The sequence below is a fragment of the Mastomys coucha genome, unplaced genomic scaffold (assembly GCF_008632895.1).
Source record: "Mastomys coucha isolate ucsf_1 unplaced genomic scaffold, UCSF_Mcou_1 pScaffold16, whole genome shotgun sequence".
NCBI lineage: Eukaryota > Metazoa > Chordata > Mammalia > Rodentia > Muridae > Mastomys > Mastomys coucha.
The window spans coordinates 40262060-40272032 of NW_022196898.1; positions in this window are offsets into that span (position 1 = coordinate 40262060).

Sequence of the window (9973 nt, forward strand, 5' to 3'; positions counted from 1 at the left end):
GTAAATAAAGAAAATATCTAATAAAAAATAAATAAATAATAATAAAAATTTAAAAATATATCCAATAAATGGTTAGACAACTGTAAAAAAAGACATATAAACATAGCCAATAACAAAAAGAGAGTGGTAGAATAAACTAATAAATGGAACAGAGTTTTCTCAAAGAAGAAATGTAAGTGTACAATCTATACTTCGAGTTTGTAAAATTCTTAGCCATTAAAAAAATGATAATTGAAACTATTTTAACATCTCACACTAATTTAGTCATAATGGCTAACATTAAGTACAAAAAAAACTATAAAAGCTTGCAAGGAGGGAAGAGAAGATACATTCTTCACTATTGGTAAGAGTGTAAACTGAAATAAGGAGTATGAGGATCCATGTGAAAACAACCATAGAAATACTTAAAATACTTTGACTCAGTCATGCCACTCCTGGGCATATTGTCCAAAGATTTGTATCCTACTAGAGTGGTACCTGCTCATTTGTATTAATTATTACTCAATTCATAAAGGCAAGATAATGAAATCAGCTTAGATTGCCATCACTGATGAATAGACAATAAAATATGCAACATACATTAAGTGGAATTTTATCCTACCCTAAAGAAAACAGAAATCATAACATTTTCATGAAAAATGAATTAAATCAGAAAATCTTGTACTGTGAAGTAACCCAGACTTTGAAAATCAAGCCCCATATCCTCTTGGAAATTGTAAGTTTTGAAAAATTGTGTTTATTTTCAACTTATCCAGACGTAGATTCATCTAGAAAGTACTCTTCTAGGCAGTATTGTGGGGAACTGTCTTCATTAGATCAGCCTTCTACAATTCCTAACATAATACCTTGCCTGTATTAACTCAATTGAGAAGTTCCAAGCTAAAATGGGAAAAATTGATCCCTCAGGTTGAGTCCTGAATTACATAGAAGGAAAAGACTAGTTAAGCAGCAGGATACAGCTTTTTTTTTTTTTTTGATTTTTGAGTGCAGATTGCAATGTGACCAGCTGCTTCATGTTCCTGACACCAGCATGTCCCCATCATGGTAGACAATATCTGGAAGTATGAGGCAATATCAACCCCTTATCTGTTAATTTGCCCTTTGTCATGACATGTTTTTCAAAGAAATTAGGAAATTAAGACATAGATCATCAAATTCTATCTGTCTGTATGAGTGTATGAGTGTGTGTGTGTGTGTGTGTGTGTGTGTGTGTGTGTGTGTGTTTGATTTAAAGAAGGAATGACCATTTGTTGGCACTACAAAACTAGAAATGGCTCACATAAGGTGAACAAATGTCTGTTTTGTAGAAAAGTGTGCAGGACATTAATATCATTTATCATAGTGGAGTGGAAGAGGGGATGTAAGAGGTAGAATGGCTTAAGAATGGGAAGAAGAAAAACAAAGTTTAGGAGAAATGTAGGAGAGAAAGTCCTAAAACTAAACATGCATTCTAGTTAATAGTTGTCAACTTAACTCCATTTGTCAAATAGCTTACATTAAGGGATAAAGGGTTTACTTCACCTCATACCTCCTGAGAACAGTATAGATGTTAGATCTGGTTCTGCCTTCCAGCCACATGCTCCCAGAAATAAGACTCAGACTCAAAATATACTCAGACACAAAATATACTTGGTCATTTAGGTAGGCTCTTTCTTAATAGATTATAACTTAAAATAACCCATTTGTTTTAAACTAAATTCTGACCATTGGCTGGTTACCTGTGCTCAGATACCTTGCATCATATCACATTTTTCTAGGCAAATATGCCCACTTCACTCTCCTAAAATCCTTTCTGTCTTCTGGATGTCCCACATCCTATTTCTTGCCTAAGCTATAGGCCAGCAGATTTATTATTGAGAGGTGCTTTATGGAGACATAAGATATTTTTCTTACAATACTTTATCATGGTAGAGGCTAGGCTGTCTTGCTGGTAGGAGCCCTAAGCAGAGAGTCATACTACAATTTACACTTGAAAAGCAACAGCAGCTGGGCACATCTGTGAGCAATTTCATTTATCCCATCATTTGAAATTGCAAGAGTCACCTTAAATCTGAGCCATACCTTCTGATGGCTGCACTGGTAAGGGCAAGTGCCAAGGTCCTGCTCTGACATTCAGGAACTGTAAGAATTAAGCAAACAGAGACACCTCATAAAAATTCTGAGGAGGCAGGAATGTCCATTAAGCCTAAAGACAGAGAGCTTCAGAAGGGTTTACTGAGCAAACATCCATCCCCTGGAGATGCCCTAATCGCGGGGGTAATGCCTGCTTCCAGGAAATGTCCTCAGTAGGGGTGGATCTCCCCATACCCCTCCTAAGTGCAACTGGTATCTCCTCTTCACCTGGGGCACAGAGGTCAATGAACTCAAAAGACAACGGGCTACACCAATGAGAGATAAGCAACTTAGGCTGTAAACCTATATTCTAGGAAGGTATAAAAGGTGTGTGTTTTTGTTCCTCGGAGTTGCCTTTACCTGAATGCGGGATGACCCCAGTATACTGGATCATTAAAAAAAACCCCTAATGCTAATTGCAGCGATCTCCATCTCTGTGTCCTTAGTGAGTGGGACTCTCACCCCAAATGTAACAGAACTAAGGCAGGGAACATAGTCAGCAGCTTAGATGCTGATGTCCTCTGGCCATTAATGCTCAATTACTAGTCTGGAGGACAGAGTTGATGGCTGTATTTTGCTCTCTTGAGGCCAAAAGTTGATGGATTCTAGCAAGTGATTCCTGCTGATAGCAGTAGCAGATTAGGAAAGAATCACTTGGTCTCTATATTCTTTAACTCAAGAGCCTCTTGCTAAACAGGCAAGTGCCTCAGAGCACATAAACTCTTCCTGAGCAAAAGAGAAAAAAAGGATAAAGAGAGCCTCTCTCTCTCTCTCTCTCTCTCTCTCTCTCTCTCTCTCTCTCTCTCTCTCACACACACACACACACACACACACACACACACAGAGAGAGAGAGAGAGAGACACCACACACACACACACTATATATATATATATATATTACACACACACATACACACAGATACACCACTCTATCTATCTATCTATCTATCTATCTATCTATCTATCTAACATCTATTTATCTATATATCTATATCTACATTTATATCTATATCTATACTACACTACACACACACACGAACACACATACACACACACATATACACAAACATACATATACACATATTTGGCAGATGCAACAGAGCCCCAGTTGCCAAAATTTCTCTTTTTCTATCAGTCTTTTTATAGCTTCTTAGATAAAAGGTCTTCATAAAATTATCTCAACCATACCAATAAATTATTATAGAAAATGGAGTTACAGAAGGATGTCAATATAAGTTCAAAACAGTGTTTCCTTCTATAAGTGCATTATAAGTTCAATGCAATATTTTTACATGACCTTGCTTTATTATGGTGCACCCTTGTGGCCTCATCCTTGAACTTGACCTAGAATGAATATTTTTCCTTGATTATTAATTCAATCCAAGTCTATTTTTCTTCCTAGTGCAATTACATCATGACATAGAACTCTGTCTGCAGCTTTTTGTTCTACAACACCTAAAATTACTTGAATCAATTCAGGAGTTCTGTAAAATCATTATCACTAATTATGCAATCATCTATCAATCTGAACATCATTATTATATGAAAATGCATCATCATATTAATTTACAGGAAACTTACCCAATGGGGTGGGCTCTGGAATCATTAAGCTATGTATAGTGGCAGGAAAGGCATAACAGCAGCAAGAAATCTTGAAGCAATGCCTCTCAGAGTACACCCATCCCAGTCATACAAAATTGTGGGCCATCTTTAGGTAAATCACTTGCTTGCCATATCCTTTCCTACATGATTTTTGTAAGACATGGAAGAAGGAAGCTTCTGATTTTGACCTGTTTGCCCTCACTCTTGCTAGAAAGTTCACCTGTCCTTTAACTGATGTACTACTTGACTGGTATTAGAACCTACTTCTTTAGAATTCTAAAGTAGGCTGAAGACTAGCAGCTCTCTAGAAATCCCCCAACATTCTATTATCTGATTGGGATTAGTATAATATCCCATATCATGAACTGAAAAGCTATCATGTTCTTGCTTTCCCTTCAGAAAACAGCTGTTATTAAACTACCTGAACCACAGCTTTAAGCCTCTCTAATAGTATATATTTATTCACTGAATCAGATATGTTCCTTTAGAATCCTAACAAAGCAAATATACAGTACAAAATGTCTATGGAGTCCTGACTCTTTTCCCCACAGAGGACATGGGTTTAGGACTTGTGGTAGTGCACAAACATCTGTGTTCCAAAAAATGAGTTTAATTCCCAATCTTGCCTCCACAGACAATAGTCTTTCTGTCTCTCTGTCTCTGTCTCTGTCTCTGTCTCTGTCTCTGTCTCTCTCTCTCTCTCTCTCTCTCTCTCTCTCTCACACACACACACACACACACACACACACATTTCACGTATATACATTCCAAGCAAAATAACCATATACATATTATCAAATAAAATAAAATAAAATGTGCACATTAAAATAAAGAAAGAGACCTGTCTACATTACTAATACTACCCAAAGGGAAAATTTTCAATCTTAAAAATATCAAAGGAAAGCTCAGATCATGCTCACAGATACCAGACCTCAGTGATTAAATAGAGATTGTGACCTGTGGGTCTCCTCTCTCCACCCATGCTTCTATTTCCCCACGTTTGAAAAGAGAATATTATGATGAAATGTGCTTTCTCTATGCTAGATCTCCCATTTTTCTACCCTAGATTTCTATGACGACAGCAGCCTCCAACTTTGCCCCAAGTCACCAGCTGAGGCTTAGTGTTCCTCTATTGCCTAATCAAAGATCATCTTGGAATGCGTACTTTAATAGGGACATGGTCTCAGCTCAAATGTTCCCAGTATATAGTGGAAGGTCCATCTCTTTTATCATAGCCAATTATCTTTGCTTTACCCCAAGAAAACCATGCAGTATATCTTCCAGGCATAACTTAGGGCACTAAATTTAACTGTGTTATTAATTTTGTATACTTGTCATTGGTTAACAGCTATACACCTTTGTCTAGAACAAAGTGTGTCACAGTGCAGTCCAGCTTCAGTTTCCTAAGGATCAGTATCTAAGTTTGAGCACACCAGTGACTGAGGGCTGGTTGACCCTGGACAGAAAGAGTTTGAACTTTTAATCTGACTATTGCAGACTATACCCTCACCCTCAAGAAGAATACCTACCCTGAGGAAATTTTAAACTTCCATTTTCATCAACTGTTTGAATTCTTTTTTGGTAGATAGTCAAGACCTTTTGTCACAGAATACTGCTTGAACATCATGATGATGAACATTATGTTGTGTTACATTGGGGACAAAAGTTGGACCATCATGCATTGTACAGGAAATGTAAAGGTTGTAAGAAGAATGAACATCCAATTTTCTTGGATCCGTCTTCTGGCAACTCTCAGATTTGAAGTTGAAGAAAACATCAAATAAAAACAAAGACAATATTAACTCAGTTGGGGAGAAGCTTTTTAATCACATATAAAAAATGAGATTTTGTCTCTCTATAAGATGTCAAAGATCAAAGTATTTTGTAGGGTAAGACTCTTAAAGATTGTAAAGAATGCAACAAAGGAGTCAAGGTGAACAGAAAGGACGTCCAGGAAGAGCATTTGCAACAATGTTGGGTAAAGGAAAGGGGAAAAAACCAGTAGGCAGCCCCCTGTCAGGGAATCTGGATCTCAAAACCAAGGATGAGGAGCTACAAAGACTGTTTGGCAGAGGAGGCTAAGGCTAGCATTTATAGGCAGGCCTAAGATGGACACCTGACTATCCTAGGAAAAGACTGAATCACAAGATAGTAAGTGGTTACCTTGCTGTCTTCTCCCCTTACCCTTCCACTGTTCCTCCCTCCCTTGCTTGCTTTTTTTTATTCTCTCTCCATGTCTTGAATTCCCACTTTGATCCTGACCTAGATTGTGAGGAAGCTGCGAGGTCATTTCATCTTCATCCTGTTTCTTAAATTCCTTGAGCAAGACAGCCTGTCTGACACTATTTTAATCCCTTCTCTAACCATCAGAGTCTGGCTGAGCATCCACAGATGACTCTCCTGCCCATGCTTGCCTGGCTCTATAAGTGCCCTTAGGAGGATAAGCTTTATTGATGGAATGTAGGTCACAGTTAAATATTTGTGAGAGGTGATAAATGCTTATATTATAGAAAAAGAACTAGATGTCCAGAAAAAAATGTATACACGGCCATATAGCTGGTGGGTCACCCAACTGGAACTGCTCTAAGATATCCAGGTTGTGGGTGTAATGAAATATCAACCAACCCCTCTCTGTTACAGGATGAGTGAGGATCCTCACCCCAAGGGGTGGATCTAGAAATTCTAGGATCACTTCATAATCTTATTCCCAATTTGGGCCCAGCTCTCCAGGATCTTACAACCAGAAGTATTCTGTGTTAATTTTAATTTCTTGTTGCTAGAGTGTATGAAAAATATAAAGTAATAGGTTTCATTGTGACATTTCATATACATAAAACATATTGGTATTATGTTTACTCACTCTATCACTCTTTCTCATGCTCCCAGTCATTTCCTTCCTCCGTCTGCCTATAGTATGACTTTTACTACCATATCTTATTTTACTGCAGATAATTTACAATGGTCCTATTTGTCAGCCTGGTAAATTTTGCTTAACATGACAATATTTATTTCCTTTTAAGGACATGCTTTATCATTTTCATAGAAGAATAAAACTCTACATATATATTGGACACTAAAAAGATTGTTATCTGTTTATCTGTGGGTGGGCTTGTAGGTTCATCACATAACTTAACATTTTTACATATCTGATATTAAGTTATAATATAGATCCTTGTAACAAACACATCAGAAAGCTGGCATAAAACAGGTCAAAGGGACTGGATAGATCTAAATATGAAACCATGTAGCTACATCATTGACTTAATATTTTGAGATTTTATTTATTATTATTTTATAGGTATGGGTGTTTTGTTTAGATATATGCCTGTTTACCAGGTATATTCAGAGCTTATAGTGACCCAAAAAATCCATTGGCTTCACTGACACTGTAACTACAGATTGTTTTTAGCTGCCCTATATGTGTCAGGAATTAAATCCATGTCTTCTTGGAGAGCAGACAGTGCTGTTATTTATTTAACCATGTCTCAGACTTTTTTCCATTCCTTTCTTTCTTTCTTTCTTTCTTTATTCATTCATTCATTTTATATCCTGATCACACCCTCCCAACCTCTTCTCCTCAAAATATCATCTTCATAACCCTCCTCCACCTCTTGCCCTTCTCTTTGAGAAGCCTAGGCTCTGCGTGGGTACCAGCCTTCCCTGGCACATCAAGTCACAGCAGGACTAGTGTATCCTCTCACTCTAAGACCAGAAAAGGCAGTACAGCTAGAGAAAGGGGATCCAAAGGCAGGTAACAGAGTCAGAGACAGCCTCCACTCCAATTATTATGAGACACATCAGAATACCAAACTACACATATGCTATATATGTACAGAGGGCCTAAGTACAGCCAATGTATGCTCTTTGGTTAGTGGTTCATTCTCTGTGAGCCTCCATGGAACCAGGTTAGTTAACTTTCTAAGTCTTCTTTTGACACACTGCTAAGAATGTTAATAGGTTGAAAGGAGCCTGTTCATGATTCCATGAAGTTGGATATCCACATATAGATGAGTTAAATTAGAAGATTATCTCTCATATTACTCTGTATTCTACGTTAGATTAGAGAACTTAACATAATACTATAAACTTCATAACTGCTAGAGAAACAGATTGGGAAAATTCTTTGATATGTAAGGAAATGCATATGCAAGAAGAATGTGAAGAAAAACTTTAGTTGATCAATTAATAACATCAACAATTAACAAGTAAGACCTCATGGAAGTAAAATATATCTGCACAACAAGGTATGATGTTAACTGAATGAAAACATAGCATGCAGAACAAGAGAAAATTTTGCTGCACAAGCTAGTAATATCTGTAATATAAAAGACATAAAAGCATCACCAATGACTGCAGAAACAGCACAAAGAAAAAATAAGCTAAGAAATGGAATTGAGTACTCTCAATGAAGAAATAAAAAGTATCCAATATGTAATTCAAAAGTTCTTGTCATGCTTAGTCTCTAGGAAAATGAAAATTAAAACTTTAATTTTCCTGTCTAGTCATAATGTCGATCATTCAGGATAAAATCAACAATAAAAGTGGGGAGGGTGGAGAATATTCTTTGTGTATTAATAAGAGTGTGAATTGGAATAGCAACTCTGAAGATTTATTTGGAGACAGGCATAGAAGTAACATATGGCCCAGATAGGCACTAAACCATGTATCAAAAGAAGGATAGATCTGTGCTCATGGATCAGAATAACATGGAAAATTTTTCCATCATATCAAAAGCAATCTACGGATTCATTTTAATCCCCATCAAAATTCCAACACACTTCTTCACAGACTTTATAAGGACAATTATCAGGTTAATATGAAAACACAAAAACTTCATGATAGCTAAAACTATCCTGAACAATAAATGAACTGCTGGAGGCCTCAAAATTCTTGATTTCAAGTTATACTACATAGTTATATTAATCAAACTGTAAGATGTTGCTATAATAACAGACAGGTTGATTAGTAGAATGGAATCAAAGCCCCAGACATAAATTCACTCTTAGTAAAAATATTTGAGTCTTTATTAAGGAGCCAGAAATCCACACTAAAACAAAAGATGGCATCTGTAACAAATGATGCTATTCATACTGGATGTTTGCATGTAGAAGAGTACAAATAGATCAATATTTATTGCCTTGCACAAAACCTGAAGCTCATGTGGATCAAAGACCTCAACATAAAACCAGATACACCCAACATGATAGAATGGAAACTAGAGGATACCCTTAAAGTCATTGATCAGGTAATAATGTCCTGAAAAGATCATTTATACCAAAGGCACTAAGATCTACAATTAAGAAGTCAGACTTCTTGAAACCCAAAAGCTTCTGTAAAGACATTGTCATTCACATAGAAAAGCAGCCTATAAATACAACGCAAAAGATTTTCCCCACATCCCCACATGAAATAGGACTAAAAATCAAACTATAGAAAGAACTCATGAAACTATATATCAAGAAAAAAATAATCCAATTGAAGAATGTCTTACATATCTATACAGAGAATGTGCAGTAGAAAAATCTCAAATTGGTGAGAGATGAACATTCAGCATCCTTAGCTATCAAGGAAATGAAAATCAAAATTACTTAGAGATTTAATTTTACACTTTTCAGAATAGCTATGGTCAACAGAACATGTCAGAGATCTTGGTGAGGATATGGAGAAAGGAGAAAATTCCTCCATTACTGGTGGGAGTGCAAACTTGGACAGCTAATAGAAATCAATATGGCAGTTCCTCAAAACTCTATTTGGAACTGATCCATCTCAATATGCAACTATACCACTTGTTGGCATATACCCAAAGGACCTACAGCCCAGATACTTGCTCAAACATATTCATTGTGGCTTTATTCGTAATAGCCAGAAATTAGAAACAAGCTACATGTCCCTCAACATAATGGATGAAGAAAATGTGGTTCACTTACACAATAGAGTATTATTTGGCTGTTTAAGAAGATTACATCATGAAAGTTGAAGAAAATCAGACTGAACTAGAAAAGTCATTCTAAGTCTAGTATCCTAGAGCTAGAATGACAAGCAGTCTATGTATTCTATAACAGAGCATCATAGCCCTCTAGTGGCTACAGGAGGATTTTTGTAAGACTATTTCAGAGCCTGTGTATATATGGCCTACTTCAGTTTAAATACTAATGTCGTAGCTGCTTTTCTCAACCAAAAGGAAAACAAAGTTGTAAGAAAAGTGGTTTTCACAAAAAATTATTTGAAAATTAAAATAAAATATAAAAAAACTCCTAAC